This window comes from Hyla sarda, chromosome 1 (genome assembly GCF_029499605.1).
Source record: "Hyla sarda isolate aHylSar1 chromosome 1, aHylSar1.hap1, whole genome shotgun sequence".
Taxonomy (NCBI): domain Eukaryota; kingdom Metazoa; phylum Chordata; class Amphibia; order Anura; family Hylidae; genus Hyla; species Hyla sarda.
In genome coordinates, this window is record NC_079189.1 from 215,212,751 (window position 1) to 215,232,278 (window position 19,528).

A 19,528-nucleotide genomic window follows, 5' to 3' on the forward strand; every position below is an offset into this window, starting at 1 on the left:
CTGCTCATCTCTTGACCTATGGGTCTCGACTAAACATATGATCGCAGGAAGGCACCTCCGAATATAATCAAAGATTGCACACTTTTTAATTCTATCCAACATGCCTCGCACGTTCCATACTAACAATTTAAACATAGACATATTAACCTAGAAAACGGAAAAAAAAAAAAAGAGAACCCCTCTTTCCATCTGGAGCAGTTTGCAAAGGAAGAGTGGTCCAACATTCCGGCTGAGAGGTGTAAGAAGCATATTGATGGTTATAGGAAGCGTCTGATTTCAGTAATTTTTTCCAAAGGATGTGCAACCAAATATTAACCTTTTAAGGACACAGGGTGTACCTGTATGCCCTGCACCCGGTCCCGGTATGTAACGCAGGGTCACGCCGTGGGTCATACCGGGTCAGTCCCGGAGGCTAATGAAAGCCGGGACCCTGGGCTAATAACGTGTGGCATCGTTGTGCCGCGTGCTATTAACCCTTTAGATGTGGTGTACAAAGTTGATCGCCATGTCTAAAATGAAAGTGAAAGCTTCCTGGCAGCTCAGTCAGGCGGATTGCGAGAACGCGAGCGGAGGTCACCTTACCTGCCTCCGTCACGTCCGATCAGTGATTCATTGCTCCAAGCCTGAAATCCAGGCTTGAGCAATCGACCGCCGATAACACTGATCTTTGCCGTGTCAATGCATGGCAATGATCTGTGTAGCAGATCAGTGTGTTCAGTGAAATAGCCACCAGGGGGGGCTATAACACTGCAAAAAAAAAGTCTGAAAAAAAAGTTAATAAAGATCATTTAACCCCTTCCTTAATAAAAGTAAGAATCCCCCCCCTTTTCCCATAAAAAAAAAACTGTAAATAAAAATAAACATATGTGGTATCGCCGCATGCGGAAATGTCCAAACTATAAAAATATATCTTTAATTAAACCGCATGGTCAATAGGGGTCAAAAGATGACAATTTTAAACGTATACATTTTCCTGCATGCAGTTATGATTTTTTTTAGAAGTAATACAAAATCAAACCTATATATGTAGGGTATCATTTATTTTAACCGTATGGACCTACAGAATAAAGATAAGGTGTCATTTTTACTGAATAATTTACTGCGTAGAAACTGAAGGCCCCCCCCCCAAAAAAAAAACATAATATGGAATTTTAGGTGCAAAACTGAAAGCATTATGATTTTTGGAAGGTGATGAGGAAAAAATGACAATGCAAAAATGGAAAAACCCTGCGTCCTTAAAGGGGTTAGGTTAAGGGTGCCAATCATTTTGTCCAGCCCATTTTTGGAGTTTGGTGTGACATTATGTCCAATTAGCTTTTTTCCCCCATTTTTTGGTTTAGTTTTAATACACAAAAAGGGAATAAACAGGTGTATAGCAAAACATGTGTTACTGCAATCCCTTTCTTTGAGAAATACTTAATTTTCTTGAAAAATGTCAGGGGTGCCAACATTTAAAGCCATGACTGAATTGAAAGCTCCGGTTGCTGCGCTCGTCTCTGTTGTTACCTGTCAAGCACCCGCTACTGTGCAGACTCTGAAAACACCAACAATTGTCAGTATCAAGTCTCCAGTGCCAGTAGCCAGGGGCGTACCTAGAGCATTTGGCACCCGGGGCGGACCCTTTGTTTGGCACCCACCCCACCCGCACCCCCCCCTTAATTACACCCCCTCCCTCCCCCCCCCTTATTTACCCCCTCCCCCCCCCCTTAAATACACCCCCTCCCAGGAGCGGACTGACAACACTCAGGGCCCACGGACCAAAAAAATGCAAGGGCCCCTACTAGGCTCTGCAGCTCGTCAATCTTCTGCCACGCTCCTATTCCACCTAAATCCCACACACAATAAACTAAAATTTATATATATAAGAAACACTTTAACATAGGTAAATTTCCATGACCAATAATACTGGTATACAAGGAGTAAATATATACCACCACACAATAACTGGATAATACCGCCATACTGTACTGAATAAAACCCCTATACACAGACCAGTATACTATAAAGGATCTGTATAAGTGATTATATACAGGACCATATGGCGGTAGATATGAGCTGTACACAGGATCAGTATACCATATAAGTGATTGCAGTTACATTTTGGGACTCACAATTACGTATTTTCTGACCAGCTGCGTCCTCTTTCCTTTTCTTCTCCGTCCGGATAAGACCGCCATGTGGATCTCTTAATATCTGCAGGAAAAACATGTCAGACTCTGCATTTTTCCAGTGCCCTCCCCTCCTCTACAATCTTTCTATCTATAGGCCCACAAACTGTAATAATGCCCTCCATGGTGTCCTGCACAGTAAAAGGGCAGGTAGGGAGGTAGCCAGATAAATAGGTAACTAGGTAGGTAGATCAGGAAGCCAGATATGTAGGTAGGTGACAAGTTAGGTAGGTAGGGGGCTAGCTAGATAGTTAGGCAGCCATGTATGAAGGCCAAGTATGTACATAGTTAGGTATCTGGGTATGTACGTAAGTAGTTAGGCATCCAGGTATAAAGTTAGGTAGCCCCCCCCTTCCCTGTAGGTATAGGCAGCAGAGTTAAACCCCTTCCCAATAGGAACAGAGTTAACCCCCCTTTCTCCTTAGGTATAGGCAGCAGAGTCCCCCCACCCCCTTTCCCCGTAGGTATAGGCAGAGTTAAAAAAAAAACTCCCCCCGTTTCCCATAGGTATAGGCAGAGTTAAACCCCTTTTTTCCCCATAGGTATAGGCTGATTCCCCCCCCCCATCCCAATTGGTATAGGCAGAGTTACCCCCCTCTTCCCCATTGGTATAGGCAGAGTTACCCCCCTCTTCTCCATTGGTATAGGCAGTTATCCCCCCCTTTTCCTCCCCTTTCCCCATAGGTATAGGCAGAGTTACCTTCCCCCCCTCTTGCCCATAGGTATAAGCAGGTACACCCCCCCTCTTTCCCATAGGTATATACAGTTACACCCCGCTCTTTCCAATAGGTTTATGCAGTTACACCCCCCCCTCATTCCCATAGGTATATGCAGTTACATCCCCCCCTCTTTCCCATAGGTATATGCAGTTACATCCCCCCTTTCCCATAGGTATATGCAGTTACATCCCCCCTTTCCCATAGGTATATGCAGTTACACCCCCCTTTCCCATAGGTATATGCAGTTACACCCCCCCCTTTTCTCATAGGTATATGCAGTTACACCCCCTTTCCCATAGGTATGTGCAGTTACACCCCCTCTTTCCCATATGTATGTGCAGCTACACCCCCCTCTTCCCCATAGATATATGTAGCGTAACCCCCCCTCCCCTTCCCCATAGGTATATGTAGAGTAACCCCCCCTCCCCTTAGGTATATATAGAGTAACCCCCCCCTCCCCTTCCCCATAGGTATATGTAGAGTAACCCCCCCCTCCCCTTCCCCATAGGTATATGTAGAGAGTAACCCCCCTCCCCTATAGGTATATGTAGAGTAACCCCCTCCTCTTCCCCATAGGTATATGTAGAGTAACCCCTCCTCCCCTAAAGGTATGTGTAGAGTAACCCCCCTCGCCTATAGGTATATGTAGAGTAACCCCCCCCCCTCCCCTTCCCCATAGGTATATGTAGAGTAACCCCTCCCCTCCCCTTCCCCATAGGTATATATAGAGAGTAAGACCCCCTCCCCTATAGGTATATGTAGAGTAACCCCCCCCCTCCCCTTCCCCATAGGTATATGTAGAGTAACCCCCCCTCCCCTTCCCCATAGGTATATGTAGAGAGTAACCCCCCCTCCCCTATAGGTATATGTAGAGTAACCCCCTCCCCTTCCCCATAGGTATATGTAGAGTAACCGCTCCTCCTCTTAGGTATATGTAGAATAACCCCCCCACTCCCCTTAGGTATATGTAGAGTAACCCCCCCTCCTCCCCTATAGGTATATGTAGAATAACCCCCCCCCCTCCCCTATAGGTATATATGTAGAGTAACCCCCCCTCCCCATAGGCATATGTAGAGTAACCCCCCCTCCCCCATAGGTATATTTAGAGCACCCCCCCTCCTCCCCTATAGGTATATGTAGAGTAACCCCCCCATAGGTATATGTAGAGTAACACCCCCACCTCACCTTCCCCATAGGTGTATGCAGAGTTGAGAAAAATAAATAAAAAAAGGATGCTCACCTGATATCCCACACAGCGATCTACTCAGCTGCAGGGCCCGCGTCTTCTCCCCTCCACAGTACAGGCGCTGAAGAGTGACGTCATCGTCATCGCTGTCTGCTGGGGATCTGGGACGAGTGTCCCGGATCCTCAGTAGTGGTGGCGGCGGGTCAGTCCGCCCCTGGCACCCCCCTTGTGAGCGGCACCCGGGGCGGGCTGCCCCCCCTGCCCTCCCCTTAGTACGCCACTGCCAGTAGCTATCAGTATTAACCCGTTACTGCCCGCAAGTCTGGTCGCTAGACGAATTACAACCAGGTGCCTGCATAATAGAGGGGGAGCATCTATTACAGTACCCCTATCAGTCAAGTCAAAGCCGCTGCCGCATTACAGTACGCATCTTAAAGGGGTACTCCGGTGAAAACCTTTTTCCTTTTAAATCAACTGGTTGCAGAAAGTTAAACATATTTGTAATTTACTTCTATTAAAAAATCTTAATCCTTCCAGTACTTATTAGCTGCTGAATGCTACAGAGGAAATTCCTTTCTTTTTGGAACACTGATGACATCACGAGCACAGTGCTCTCTGCTGACATCTCTGTCCATTTTAGCAACCATGCATAGCAGATGTATGCTAAGGGTAGCATGGTGGCTCAGTGGTTAGCACTGCTGCCTTGCAGTGCTGGGGACTTGGGTTCAAATCCCACTAAGGACAACAATAAATAAAGCATTATTATTATTATAATAACGTCAGCAGAGAGAACTGTGCTTGTGATGTCATCAGAGAACATTCCAAAAAGAAAAGAATTTCCTCTGTAGTATTCAGCAGCTAATAAGTACAGGAAGGATTACGTTTTTTTGATAGAAGTAATTTACAAATATGTTTAACTTTCTGCCACCAGTTGATTTAAAAGAAAAAAGGTTTTCACTGGAGTACCCCTTTAAATCATAGTGTCACAGCTTATGCAAGCAACCTCAGCTATGATGGACACAAAACAGCCATATACATATGCAACCTATCATGTTGAACAATGTCATTTGCAGTCCATACCTCTGCCTATACCCGCGGGCTAACATAGCTGTTTAGCACCCCAGTTATTGGAGGGAAATCTTAGCCAACAAAAGAGAGCCTAGCTAACGTAGTGTGCCAGGTGTCATACAGCAGGGCAATAAACCCTCTGATCCCTGGTCCTGCCTTCGGTGTTTAGCAGTGGATGCCTTTGGACAGTGCTCCGGTGATACATGAGCAGTGGATGCTATGTCTCACTCTGTATTCCTAATTCAGAACAAAACAGAGACCACTGATTGGTTGTGGCGGTCACCTGACTTCCGCTGCTCATGTAACACTGGAGCACCAACTGCACATATAACAGGAAATCAGCGCGGGAACAGAAGCAGTGGTAAGTGAAACAGCTTGTTTTTTTAAAAGATAGACAAACGTTATTGAAAAGGGTCCTTCAGATCCCTAAGTCCCCCAGGCCCCTCTGTCCTCCTCTCCTCATTGTTCCATGGGCACCACGGGCTGCCACTTTTGGCAGCGGCAAGCTAGGCTCTTCTGCACAGAGCGGAGAATCATGGGCAAGGACACATCTGTGACGTTAGGATGTGTCACGATTCGGCTTACAGGTTGTGGATCCACTGTGTCAGCGAGGGATTGGCGTGGACCGTGCCGGTGGACCGGTTCTAAGTGGCTACTGGTGTTCACCAGAGCCCGCCGCAAAGCGGGATGGTCTTGCTGCGGCGGTAGCAACCAGGTCGTATCCACTAGCAACGGCTCAACCTCGCTGACTGCTGAGAAGGCGTGGGACAGAAGGACTAGGCAGAGGCAAGGTCAGACGTAGCAGAAGGTCGGGGCAGGCGGCAAGGTTCGTAGTCAATATGGATATCAGGAGATCAGGTAACACAGGCTTGGACAACACTAAACGCTTTCATTGGCACAAGGCAACAAGATCCGGCAAGGGAGTGCAGGGGAAGTGATGTGATATAGCCAGGGAGCAGGTGGAAGCTAATCAGGCTAATTGGGCCAGGCACCAATCATTGGTGCACTGGCCCTTTAAGTCTCAGAGAGCTGGCGCGCGCCCTAGAGAGCGGAGCCGCGCGCGCCAGCACATGACAGCCGGGGACCGGGACGAGTAAGTGACTTGGGATGCGATTCGCGAGCGGGCGCGTCCCGCTATGCGAATCGCATCCCCGCCGGCAATGTCAGTGCAGCGCTCCCGGTCAGCGGATCTGACCGGGGCGCTGCAGGGAGAGAAACGCCGTGAGGGAGGAGCGGGGACCCGGAGCGCTTGGCGTAACAGGATGCCTGCTGCTCTTAAAGTGGCAGTGTCACTGCCCGGCTCATTGTACTTGTACCGGCCTGTTGCCTATCTTTAATAAATATTATTTTTCTTATTTGGCAGCGAAGTGTGGGATCTATACAGAATGTATGTATGGTATAGATATTATTGATTGTTGATAGGGCTAACCAGGTGTGCATTCTATATTCAAATATTATTCATAGCATGTACCATTGGACATTTTTAATGTTCTAATGGTTTATCTTGGGATATGCTATAACTACGATGCTGTGTTATGATCATTCTACTTTGCGATATTGGCATATGACTAGTTTACCCTGTACTTTTATGTACGTAGAGCATCTGCTTATATACCTAAGTTTTATGAGATCTAAATCAAGATATACAAATCAGAGAATGCATATCCGAATTAGCAGATCATATATATACTTATTTTTTTATTGGATAATATGTAATATACCTACTGCATGAACTGAGAGTAATGTGACTGTGTCACATGAACCAATGTGGGGACAGGAACCCACCATATAAAAGACAGCCCATATTCATGATACACTGCTGCGCCCCTGAGGAAGTTGCCATGTAGGCAATGGAACCCGTGGGGACTTATTGGACACCGTACCTCCGACCACCATCTTGATATTTGACCTAATCCTCTCTTCTATTGCTGGTATCTGCTGCTTATGGGCAACATTACTTTATCTCACTTCATGCATATACTTTTTTCCTTATGTCACTTCGATATGGTTTGATTTGCTTGTCACACAGTAATTTCTTTTAACCATATGTGTGTATAGGCACTTTATTCATCTTATTGGTTCCTTGTTTTGAGGGTGGGTCATCTTTTTTATTGTATACAGTACGGTAGTCCAGGAGGGGGCCATATTGGCTTCCCCCCCCCTGTCTTGTAGGTGGCTCTGTGTTGAGCTATTTAAGTGTTTTTAAATGTCTGTCTTTTTGCAATTGTTCTGCAATAAAATGATTTGATTTATCTTCTCATTTTGGGTGTGCACATTTGTATGGCATCTTCTTTGTTCTTGGATTTTCTCTAGTAAGTTTTGTATTCCATTATAGCACCCCGCTTTACATTTTAGGCTGAGCCCCCCCTTTTTTCTTTGTTAGACCAGAATGTTATATGAAATAAATAAAAAATTGAGCAAAAAGAAACTAAATTAAAGATGAATTAAAGCAGAAACAAGAATTGCAAGCCTGACTTAATCAAAAACATCAACAATATGACAAGCAACATAAAAGATTAATGGCTGAATCAAAGAAAACCTGAAAATGTAATTCAATCAGAACTGAATTTGAATAGTAAAACTTTGGAATATATATATATTACATAACATATATCTATCTGAATCCAAATGCAAATAATAGCTGAAAAGAAGTGGATTGACTCAGAATGCAGGTAACATTTAAAGGGGGTATTACATGAAAAAACTTTTTTTAAATATCAGCTGGCTCCATAAAGTTAAACAGATTTGTAAATTACTTCTATTAAAAAATCTTAATCCTTCCAGTACTCATCAGCTGCTGAAGTTGAAGTTGAGTTGTTATTTTCTTTTCTGACCACAGTGCTCTCTGCTGACACCTCTGTCTGTCTCAGAAACTGTCCAGAGTAGCAGCAAATCCCCATAGCAAACCTCTCCTGCTCTGGACAGTTCCTGAGACAGAGGTGTCAGCAGAGAGCACTGTTGTCAGACAGAAAAGAACAATTCAACTTCAGCAGCTGATAAGTACTGGAAGAATTAAGATTTTTTATATATAAGTAATTTACAAATCTGTTTAACTTCCTGGAGCCAGTTGATATGGAAAAAAAAAGTTTTTTTCATGGAATATCCCTTTAACTTTTGGCATGAGTTAACACCTCACGCATCATTCCAAATTAGTATGGTGTGGGGGTGGGTTCTTCTTACATCAGGCAGTACTGTTATGAGTAAGGAATAATGTGAGCCCATCCTGTGAGCAATATCTACTGTAACATACAACTTCTATCTTGGCTGTTTGACCTCTTAGATGTAGCAGTCAATAACAACTACACAATGGATTTTGATCCGCTAACAAGGGCTCCCAGTTTTGTCATTAGAGATGAGCAAACTTTTGAAAAATTCTATTCGTCCGATTTGCCTCAATAGGGGTGTAGAACACTTTGCTTTGTTCTAACACGCATATGGAGTGTGCTGGGGTAGTGAAATAATACTGTTATTCAGAATGACATGCATATTACAGGCATCGCAGAGCGGCAAAATGACAGAGCCTGGAGGGGGCATCAGTATGAGGAGGCCATATAGTGGCTGAATGACACAGCTTTGAGGTGTTGGCAGCATGAGGAGACCATACAGTGGCTAAATGACACAGCGTAGTGGTGTTGGCAGCATGAGGGGACCATATAGTGGCTGAATGACAGAGCCTGGAGGTAGCATCAGTATGAGGAGACCATATAGTGGCTGAATGACACAGCGTGGAGGTGTTGGAAGCATGTGGAGACCATACAGTTGCTAAATGACACAGCGTGGAGGTGTTGTCAGCATGAGGAGACCATATAGTGGCTGAATGACAATAGAAGTAATTTACAAATCTGTTTAACTTGCTGGAGCCAGGGGAGTGTTGCATTGGACAAAATATAGATTGTAAAATACCATGTAGTGAACATTTCGCCTGAACAGGGACTTGAACCCTGGACCCTCAGATTAAAAGTCTGATGCCCTACCGACAGAGCTATCCAGGCTCTGTGAGAGCAATTCTCTAGTCACACACAAAAAAAAATCACATAAATTCTCTACTATAAAAGAAGAAAAGGTTGAAAAGATCAAGAAAATCACCAAATATGTGTTTACCAATTGAGCTATCCTGACTCCTAGTGGCTGATGTCTTAGTAACACAAAGACTAGAGGATTCATTACTATGAAATGAAACATTTTGTGTTCAAAAACATCACACTTATTCTCAAAATGTCATGTAGTGAACATTTCGCCTGAACTGGGACTTGAACCCTGGACCCTCAGATTAAAAGTCTGATGCTCTACTGACTGAGCAATCCGGGCTCTGTGAGAGCAATTTTCTAGTCACACAAAAAAAAGGAAAAACATAAATTCTCTGCTATAAAAGAAGACAAGGTTGAAAAGATCAAGAAAAACACAGAATATGTGTTTACCAACTGAACTATCCTGACTCCTAGTGGTTGATGTCTTAGTAACACAAAGACTAGAAGATAAAATACTATGAAACAGTTTGTGGTCAAAAACATCACGCTCATTATCACAATACCTTATAGTGAACATTTCACCTGAACAGGGACTTGAACCCTAGACCCTCAGATTAAAAGTCTGATGCTCTACCGACTGAGCTATCCAGGCTCTGTGAGAGCATTTTTCTAGTCACACAAAAAAAAATCTCATAAATTCTGTACTATAAAAGAAGAAAATGAAATGATCAAGAAAACCACAAAATATGTGTTTACCAACTGAGCTATCCTGACTCCTAGTGGTTGATGTCTTAGTAACACAAAGACTAGAAGATAAAATACTATGAAACAGTTTGTGGTCAAAAAATCACACTTATTAGCACAATGCCTTATAGTGAACGTCTCGCCTGAACAGGGACTTGAACCGTGGACCCTCAGATTAAAGGTCTGATGCTCTACCGACTGAGCTATCCAGGCTCTGTGAGAGCAATTCTCTAGTCACACACAAAAAAAATCACATAAATTCTCTGCTATAAAAGAAGACAAGGTTGAAAAGATCAAGAAAAACACAGAATATGTGTTTACCAACTGAACTATCCTGACTCCTAGTGGTTGATGTCTTAGTAACACAAAGACTAGAAGATAAAATACTATGAAACAGTTTGTGGTCAAAAACGTCACACTTACTATCAAAATACCATGTAGTGAACATTTCGCCTGAACAGGGACTTGACCCCTGGCCCCTCAGATTAAAAGTCTGATGCTCTACTGACTGAGCTATCCAGGCTCTGTGAGAGCATTTTTCTAGTCACACAAAAAAAGAATCACATAAATTCTCTACTATAAAAGAATTTTTTTTTTAAAAGATCAAGAAAACCACAGAATATGTGTTTACCAACTGAGCTATCCTGACTCCTAGTGGTTGATGTCTTAGTAACACAAAGACTAGAAGATTCATTACTATGAAACAGTTTGTGGTCAAAAACATCACACTTATTATCAAAATACCATGTAGTAAACATTTCACCTGAACAGGGACTTGAACCCTGGACCCTCAGATTAAAAGTCTGGTGCTCTACCGACTGAGCTATCCAGGCTTTGTGAGAGCAATTCTCTAGTCACACACAAAAAAAAACATATAAATTCTCAACTATAAAAGAAGAAAAGGTTGAAGCGATCAAGAAAATCACAGAATATGTGTTTACCAACTGAGCTATCCTGACTCCTAGTGGCTGATGTCTTAGTAACACAAAGACCTGAAGATTCATTACTATGAAACAGTTTGTGGTCAAAAACATCACACTTATTATCAAAATACCATGTAGTGAACATTTCACCTGAACAGGAACTTGAACCCTGGATCCTCAGATTAAAAGTCTGATGCTCTACCGACTGAGCTATCCAGGCTCTGTGAGAGCAATTCTCTAGTCACACACAAAAAAAACCCCATAAATTCTCTGCTATAAAAGAAGACAAGGTTAAAAAGATCAAGAAAAAAAGAGAATATGTGTTTACCAACTGAACTATCCTGACTCCTAGTGGTTGATGTCTTAGTAACACAGATACTAGAAGATAAAATACTATGAAACAGTTTGTGGTCAATAACATCACACTTATTATCACAATGCCTTATAGTGAACATTTTGCCTGAACAGGGACTTGAACCCTGGACCCTCAGATTAAAAGTCTGATGCTCTACCGACTGAGCTATCCAGGCTCTACGAGAGTAATTTTCTTGTTACACACAAAAAAAATAACATAAATTCTCTGCTATAAAAGAAGACAAGGTTGAAAAGATCAAGAAAAACACAGAATATGTGTTTACCAACTGAACTATCCTGACTCCTTTTGGTTGATGTCTTAGTAACACAAAGACTAGAAGATAAAATACTATGAAACAGTTTGTGGTCAAAAACATCACACTTATTATCACAATGCCTTATAGTGAACATTTCGCCTGAACAGGGACTTGAACCCTCAAATTAAAAGTCTGATGCTCTACTGACTGAGCTATCCAGGCTCTGTGAGAGCATTTTTCTAGTCACACCCAAAAAAAATCACATAAATTCTCTACTATAAAAGAAGAAAATGTTGACAAGATCAAGAAAACCACAAAATATTTGTTTACCAACTGAGCTATCCTGACTCCTAGTGGTTGATGTCTTAGTAACACAAAGACTAGAAGATTCATTACTATGAAACAGTTTGTGGTCAAAAACATCACACTTATTATCAAAATACCATGTAGTGAACATTTCGCCTGAACAGGGACTTGAACCCTGGACCCTCAGATTAAAAGTCTGATAATCTACCGACTGAGCTATCCAGGATTTGTGATAAATTCTCTAGTCTCACACAAAAAAAAATCACATATATTCTCAACTATAAAAGAAGAAAAGGTTGAAGCGATCAAGAAAATCACAGAATATGTGTTTACCACCTGAACTATCCTGACTCCTAGTGGTTGATGTCTTAGTGACACAAAGACTAGAAGATTCATTACTATGAAACAGTTTGTGGTCAAAAACATCACACTTATTATCAAAACACCATGTTGTGAACATTTCGCCTGAACAGGGACTTGAACCCTGGACCCTCAGATTAAAAGTCTGATGCTCTACCGATTGAGCTATCCAGGCTCTGTGAGAGCGATTCTCTAGTCACACACAAAAAAAATCACATAAATTCTCTACTATAAAAGAAGAAAAGGTTGAAAAGATTAAGAAAATCGCAGAATATGTGTTTACCAACTGAGCTATCCTGACTCCTAGTGGCTGATGTCTTAGTAACACAAAGACTAGAAGATTCATTACTATGAAACAGTTTGTGATCATAAACATCACACTTATTCTCACAATGCCATGTAGTGAACATTTCACCTGAATGGGGACTTGAACCCTGGACAGTCAGATTAAAAGTCTGATGTTTTACCGACTGAGCTATCCAGGCTCTATGAGAGCAACTTTCTAGTCACACACAAAAAAATAACATAAATTCTCTGCTATAAAAGAAGACAAGGTTGAAAAGATCAAGAAAAACACAGAATATGTGTTTACCAACTGAACTATCCAGACTCCTAGTGGTTGATGTCTTAGTAACACAAAGACTAGAAGATAAAATACTATGAAACAGTTTGTGGTCAAAAACATTACACTTATTATCACAATGCCTTATAGTGAACATTTCGCCTGAACAGGGACTTGAACCGTGGACCCTCAGATTAAAAGTCTGATGCTCTACTGACTGAGCTATCCAAGCGCTGTGAGAGATTTTTTCTAGTCACACAAGAAAAAATCACATAACACAAAGACTAGAAGATTCATTACTATGAAACAGTTTGTGGTCAAAAAAATCACACTTATTATCAAAATACCATGTAGTGAACATTTCGCCTGAACAGGGACTTGACCCGTAGACCCTCAGATTAAAAGTCTGATCCTCTACCGACTGAGCTATCCAGGCTCTGTGAGTGCACCTTTCTAGTCACACACAAAAAACAAATAACATAAATTCTCTGCTATAAAAGAATACAAGGTTGAAAAGATCAAGAAAAACACAGAATATGTGTTTACCAACTGAACTATCCAGACTCCTAGTGGTTGATGTCTTAGTAACACAAAGACTAGAAGATAAAATACTATGAAACAGTTTGTGGTCAAAAACATTACACTTATTATCACAATGCCTTATAGTGAACATTATGCCTGAACAGGGACTTGAACCATGGACCCTCAGATTAAAAGTCTGATGCTCTACTGACTGAGCTATCCAAGCTCTGTGAGAGCTTTTTTCTAGTCACACAAGAAAAAATCACATAAATTCTCTACTATAAAAGAAGAAAATGTTGACAAGATCAAGAAAACCACAAAATATGTGTTTACCAACTGAGCTATCCTGACTCCTAGTGGTTGATGTCTTAGTAACACAAAGACTAGAAGATTCATTACTAAGAAACAGTTTGTGGTCCAAAACATCACACTTATTATCACAATGCCTTATAGTGAACATTTCACCTGAACAGGGACTTGAACCCTGGACCCTCAGATTAAAAGTCTGATGCTCTACCGACTGAGCTATCCAGGCTCTGTGAGTGCAATTTTCTAATCACACACAAAAAACAAATAACATAAATTCTCTGCTATAAAAGAATACAAGGTTGAAAAGATCAAGAAAAACACAGAATATGTGTTTACCAACTGAACTATCCTGACTCCTAGTGGTTGATGTCTTAGTAACACAAAGACTAGAAGATAAAATACTATGAAACAGTTTGTGGTCAAAAACATCACGCTTATTATCACAATGCCTTATAGTGAACATTTTGCCTGAACAGCGACTTGAACCGTGGACCCCCAGATTAAAAGTCTGATGCTCTACCGACTGAGCTATCCAAGATCTGTGAGAGAAAATTTCTAGTCACACACAAAAAACAAATAACATAAATTCTCTGCTATAAAAGAAGACAAGGTATAAAAGATCAAGAAAAACACAGAATATGTGTTTACCAACTGAACTATCCTGACTCCTAGTGGTTGATGTCTTAGTAAGACAAAGACTAGAAGATAAAATACTATGAAACAGTTTGTGGTTAAAAAAACATCACACTTATTATCACAATGCCTTTATAGTGCACATTTGGCCTGAACAGGGACTTGAACCCTGGACCCTCAGATTAAAAGTCTGATGCTCTACCGTCTGAGCTATCCAGGCTCTGTGAGAGCATTCTTCTAGTCACACAAAAAAAATCACATAAATTCTCTACTATAAAAGAAGAAAATGTTGAAAAGATCAAGAAAACCACAAAATATGTGTTTACCAACTGAGCTATCCTGACTCCTAGTGGTTGATGTCTTAGTTACACAAAGACTAGAAGATTCATTACAATGAAACAGTTTGTGGTCAAAGACATCACACTTATTCTCACAATGCCATGTAGTGAACATTTTGCCTGAACAGGGACTTGAACCCTGGACCCTCAGATTAAAAGTCTGATGCTCTACCGACTGAGCTATCCAGGCTCTGTGAGCGCAATTTTCTAATCACACACAAAAAACAAATAACATAAATTCTCTGCTATAAGAGAAGACAAGGTTGAAAAGATCAAGAAAAACACAGAATATCTGTTTACCAACTGAACTATCCTCACTCCTAGTGGTTGATGTCTTAGTAACACAAAGACTAGAAGATAAAATACTATGAAACAGTTTGTGGTAAAAAACAGCACACTTATTATCACAATGCCTTATAGTGAACATTTCGCCTGAACAGGGACTTGAACCCTGGACCCTCAGATTAAAAGTCTGATGCTCTACCGACTGAGCTATCCAGGCTCTGTGAGCGCAATTTTCTAATCACACACAAAAAACAAATAACATAAATTCTCTGCTATAAAAGAATACAAGGTTGAAAAGATCAAGAAAAACACAGAATATGTGTTTACCAACTGAGCTATCCTTACTCCTAGTAGTTGATGTCTTAGTAACACAAAGACTAGAAGATTCATTACAATGAAACAGTTTGTGGTCAAAAACATTACACTTATTATCACAATGCCTTATAGTGAACATTATGCCTGAACAGGGACTTGAACCATGGACCCTCAGATTAAAAGTCTGATGCTCTACTGACTGAGCTATCCAAGCTCTGTGAGAGAGTTTTTCTAGTCACACAAGAAAAAATCACATAAATTCTCTACTATAAAAGAAGAAAATGTTGACAAGATCAAGAAAACCACAAAATATGTGTTTACCAACTGAGCTATCCTGACTCCTAGTGGTTGATGTCTTAGTAACACAAAGACTAGAAGATTCATTACTAAGAAACAGTTTGTGGTCAAAAACATCACACTTGTTATCAAAATACCATATAGTGAACCTTTCGCCTGAACAGGGACTTAAACCGTGGACCCTCAGATTAAAAGTCTGATGCTCTACCGACTGAGCTATCCAGGCTCTGTGAGTGCAACTTTCTAGTCACACACAAAAAAAAATATACATAAATTGTCTGCTATAAAAGAAGACAAGGTTGAAAAGATCAAGAAAAACACAGAATATGTGTTTACCAACTGAGCTATCCTGGCTCCTAGTGGTTGATGTCTTAGTAACACAAAGACTAGAAGATAAAATACTATGAAACAGTTTGTGGTCAAAGACATCACACTCATTCTCAAAATACCATGTAGTGAACATTTCGCCTGAACAGGGACTTGAACCCTGGACCCTCAGATTAAAAGTCTGATGCTTTACCAACTGAGCTATTCAGGCTCTGTGAGAGCAATTTTCTAGTCACACACACACACACACACACACACACACATACACACACACACACACACACACACACAAAAAAAAAAACAAATAACATAAATTCTCTGCTATAAAAGAAGACAAGGTTGAAAAGATCAAGAAAAACACAGAATATGTGTTTACCAACTGAACTATCCTGACTCCTAGTGGTTGATGTCTTAGTAACAGAAAGACTAGAAGATAAAATACTATGAATCAGTTTGTGGTCAAAAACATCACGCTTATTATCACAATGCCTTATAGTGAACATTTCGCCTTAACAGGGACTTGAACCCTGGACCCTCAGATTAAAAGTCTGATGCTCTACCGACTGAGCTATCCAGGCTCTGTGATTGCAATTTTCTAATCACACACACAAAAAAAATCACATAAATTCTCTGCTATAAAAGAATACAAGTTTGTGGTCAAAAACATCACACTTATACTCACAATGCCATGTAATGAACATTTCGTCAGAACAGGTACTTGAACCCTGGACCCTCCGATTAAAAGTCTGATGCTCTACCGACTGAGCTATCCAGTCTCTGTGAGAGCAATTTTCTAGTCACACACACACACACACACACACACACACACACACACACACACACACACACACAAACACACACACACACACACACATACAAAAAAAAAAATTCTCTGCTATAAAAGAAGACAAGGTTGAAAAGATCAAGAAAAACACAGAATATGTGTTTACCATCTGAACTGTCTTGACTCCTTGTGGTTGATGTCTTAGTAACACAAAGACTAGAAGATAAAATACAATGAAACAGTTTGTGGTCAAAAACATCACGCTTATTATCACAATGCCTTATAGTGCACATTTCACTTGAACAGGGACTTGAACCCTGGACCCTCAGATTAAAAGTCTGATGCTCTACCGACTGAGCTATCCAGGCTCTGTGAGAGCAATTTTCTAGTCACACAAAAAACAAATAACATAAATTCTCTGCTATAAAAGAAGACAAGGTTGAAAAGATCAAGAAAAACACAGAATATGTGTTTACCAACTGAACTATCCTCACTCCTAGTGGTTGATGTCTTAGTAACACAAAGACTAGAAGATAAAATACTATGAAACAGTTTGTGGTAAAAAAACAGCACACTTATTATCACAATGCCTTATAGTGAACATTTCGCCTGAACAGGGACTTGAACCCTGGACCCTCAGATTAAAAGTATGATGCTCTACCGACTGAGCTATCCAGGCTCTGTGAGAGCTTTTTTCTTGTCACACAAAAAAAAATCACATAAATTCTCTACTATAAAAGAAGAAAATTTTGAAAAGATCAAGAAAACCACAAAATATGTGTTTATCAACTGAGCTATCCTGACTCCTAGTGGTTGATGTCTTAGTAACACAAAGACTAGAAGATTCATTACTATGAAACAGTTTGTGGTCAAAAACACCACACTTTTTATCAAAATAACATGTAGTGAAGATTTCGTCTGAACAGGGACTTGAACTCTGGACCCTCAGATTAAAAGTCTGATGCTCTACCGACTGAGCTATCCAGGCTCTGTGAGAGCAATTTTCTAGTCACACACAAAAAACAAATAACATAAATTCTCTACTATAAAAGAAGAAAATGTTGAAAAGATCAAGAAAACCACAAAATATGTGTTTACCAACTGAGCTATCCTGACTCCTAGTGGTTGATGTCTTAGTAACACAAAGACTAGAAGATTCATAACAATGAAACAGTTTGTGGTCAAAAACATCACACTTATTCTCACAATGACATGTAGCGAACATTTCGCCTGAACCGGTACTTGAACCTTGGACCCTCAGATTAAAAGTCTGATGCTCTACCGACTGAGCTATCCAGGCTCTGTGAGAGCAATTTTCTAGTCACACACAAAAAACAAATAACATAAATCCTCTGCTATAAAAGAAGACAAGGTTGAAAAGATCAAGAAAAACACAGAATATGTGTTTACCAACTGAACTATCCTGACTCCTAGTGGTTGATGTCTTAGTAACACAAAGACTAGAAGATAAAATACTATGAAACAGTTTGTGGTAAAAAACAGCACACTTATTATCACAATGCCATATAGAGAACATTTCGCCTGAACAGGGACTTGAACCCTGGACCCTCAGATTAAAAGTCTGATGCTCTACCGACTGAGCTATCCAGGCTCTGTGAGAGCATTTTTCTAGTCACACAAAAAAAAATCACATAAATTCTCTTCTATAAAAGAAGAAAATGTTGAAAAGATCAAGAAAACCACAAAATATGTGTTTACCAACTGAGCTATCCTGACTCCTAGTGGTTGATGTCTTAGTAACACAAAGACTAGAAGATTCATTACAATGAAACAGTTTGTGGTCAAAAACATCACACTTATTCTCACAATGACATGTAGTGAACATTTCACCTGAACAGGGACTTGAACCCTGGACCCTCAGATTAAAAGTCTGATGCTCTATCGACTGAGCTATCCAGGCTCTGTGAGAGCATTTTTCTAGTCACACAAAAAAAATCACATAAATTCTCTGCTATAAAAGAAGAAAATGTTGAAAAGATCAAGAAAACCACAAAATATGTGTTTACCAACTGAGCTATCCTGACTCCTAGTGGTTGATGTCTTAGTAACACAAAGACTAGAAGATTCATTACTATGGAACAGTTTGTGGTCAAAAACATCACACTTATTATCACAATGCCATGTAGTGAACATTTCACCTGAACAGGGACTTGAACTCTGGACCCTCAGATTAATAGTCTGATGCTCTACCGACTGAGCTATCCAGGCTCTGTGAGTGCAACTTTCTAGTCACACACAAAAAAAATAACATAAATTCTCTGCTATAAAAGAATACAAGGTTGAAAAGATCAAGAAAAACACAGAATATGTGTTTACCAACTGAACTATCCTGACTCCTAGTGGTTGATGTCTTAGTAACACAAAGACTAGAAGATTCATTGCAATGAAACAGTTTGTGGTCAAAAACATCACACTTATTCTCACAATGGCATGTAGTGAACATTTCGCCTGAACAGGGACTTGAACCCTATACCCTCAGATTAAAAGTCTGATGCTCTACCGACTGAGCTATCCAGGCTCTGTGAGAGCAATTTTCTAGTCACACACACACACACACACACACACACACACACACACACACACACACACACACACACACACACACACACACACACACACACTACAAAAAAAACATAAATTCTCTGCTTTAAAAGAAGACAAGGTTGAAAAGATCAAGAAAACCACAAAATATGTGTTTATCAACACAGCTATCCTGACTCCTAGTGGTTGATGTCTTAGTAACACAAAGACTAGAAGATTCATTACTATGAAACAGTTTGTGGTCAAAAACATCACACTTTTTATCAAAATACCATGTAGTGAACATTTCGCCTGAACAGGGACTTGAACCCTGGACCCTCAGATTAAAAGTCTGATGCTCTACCGACTGAGCTATCCAGGCTCTGTAATTGCAATTTTCTAATCACACACAAAAAAAAAATCACATAAATTCTCTGCTATAAAAGAATACAAGGTTGAAAAGATCAAGAAAAACACAGAATATGTGTTTACCAACTGAGCTATCCTGACTCCTAGTGGTTGATGTCTTAGTAAGAAAAAGACTAGAAGATAAAATACTATG

The 19,528-nt window shown here is 40.6% G+C and overlaps 9 non-coding genes across 9 annotated transcripts; all 9 read right to left on the reverse strand.

Moving 5' to 3' along the window:
• Positions 1-11,233: 11,233 nt before the first annotated feature.
• Positions 11,234-11,306, reverse strand: TRNAK-UUU (transfer RNA lysine (anticodon UUU)). Its single transcript has one exon. It is a non-coding gene; the product is annotated as a tRNA-Lys (tRNA).
• An 849-nt stretch (positions 11,307-12,155) lies between these two features.
• Positions 12,156-12,228, reverse strand: TRNAK-UUU (transfer RNA lysine (anticodon UUU)). Its single transcript has one exon. It is a non-coding gene; the product is annotated as a tRNA-Lys (tRNA).
• A 1,371-nt stretch (positions 12,229-13,599) lies between these two features.
• On the reverse strand, positions 13,600-13,672 carry TRNAK-UUU (transfer RNA lysine (anticodon UUU)). Its single transcript has one exon. It is a non-coding gene; the product is annotated as a tRNA-Lys (tRNA).
• Positions 13,673-14,534: 862 nt separating this feature from the next.
• On the reverse strand, positions 14,535-14,607 carry TRNAK-UUU (transfer RNA lysine (anticodon UUU)). The gene has a single exon. It is a non-coding gene; the product is annotated as a tRNA-Lys (tRNA).
• A 239-nt stretch (positions 14,608-14,846) lies between these two features.
• Positions 14,847-14,919, reverse strand: TRNAK-UUU (transfer RNA lysine (anticodon UUU)). The gene has a single exon. It is a non-coding gene; the product is annotated as a tRNA-Lys (tRNA).
• An 860-nt stretch (positions 14,920-15,779) lies between these two features.
• On the reverse strand, positions 15,780-15,852 carry TRNAK-UUU (transfer RNA lysine (anticodon UUU)). Its single transcript has one exon. It is a non-coding gene; the product is annotated as a tRNA-Lys (tRNA).
• Positions 15,853-17,964: 2,112 nt separating this feature from the next.
• Positions 17,965-18,037, reverse strand: TRNAK-UUU (transfer RNA lysine (anticodon UUU)). The gene has a single exon. It is a non-coding gene; the product is annotated as a tRNA-Lys (tRNA).
• Positions 18,038-18,581: 544 nt separating this feature from the next.
• Positions 18,582-18,654, reverse strand: TRNAN-AUU (transfer RNA asparagine (anticodon AUU)). Its single transcript has one exon. It is a non-coding gene; the product is annotated as a tRNA-Asn (tRNA).
• A 621-nt stretch (positions 18,655-19,275) lies between these two features.
• TRNAK-UUU (transfer RNA lysine (anticodon UUU)) lies at positions 19,276-19,348 on the reverse strand. The gene has a single exon. It is a non-coding gene; the product is annotated as a tRNA-Lys (tRNA).
• Positions 19,349-19,528: the final 180 nt, after the last annotated feature.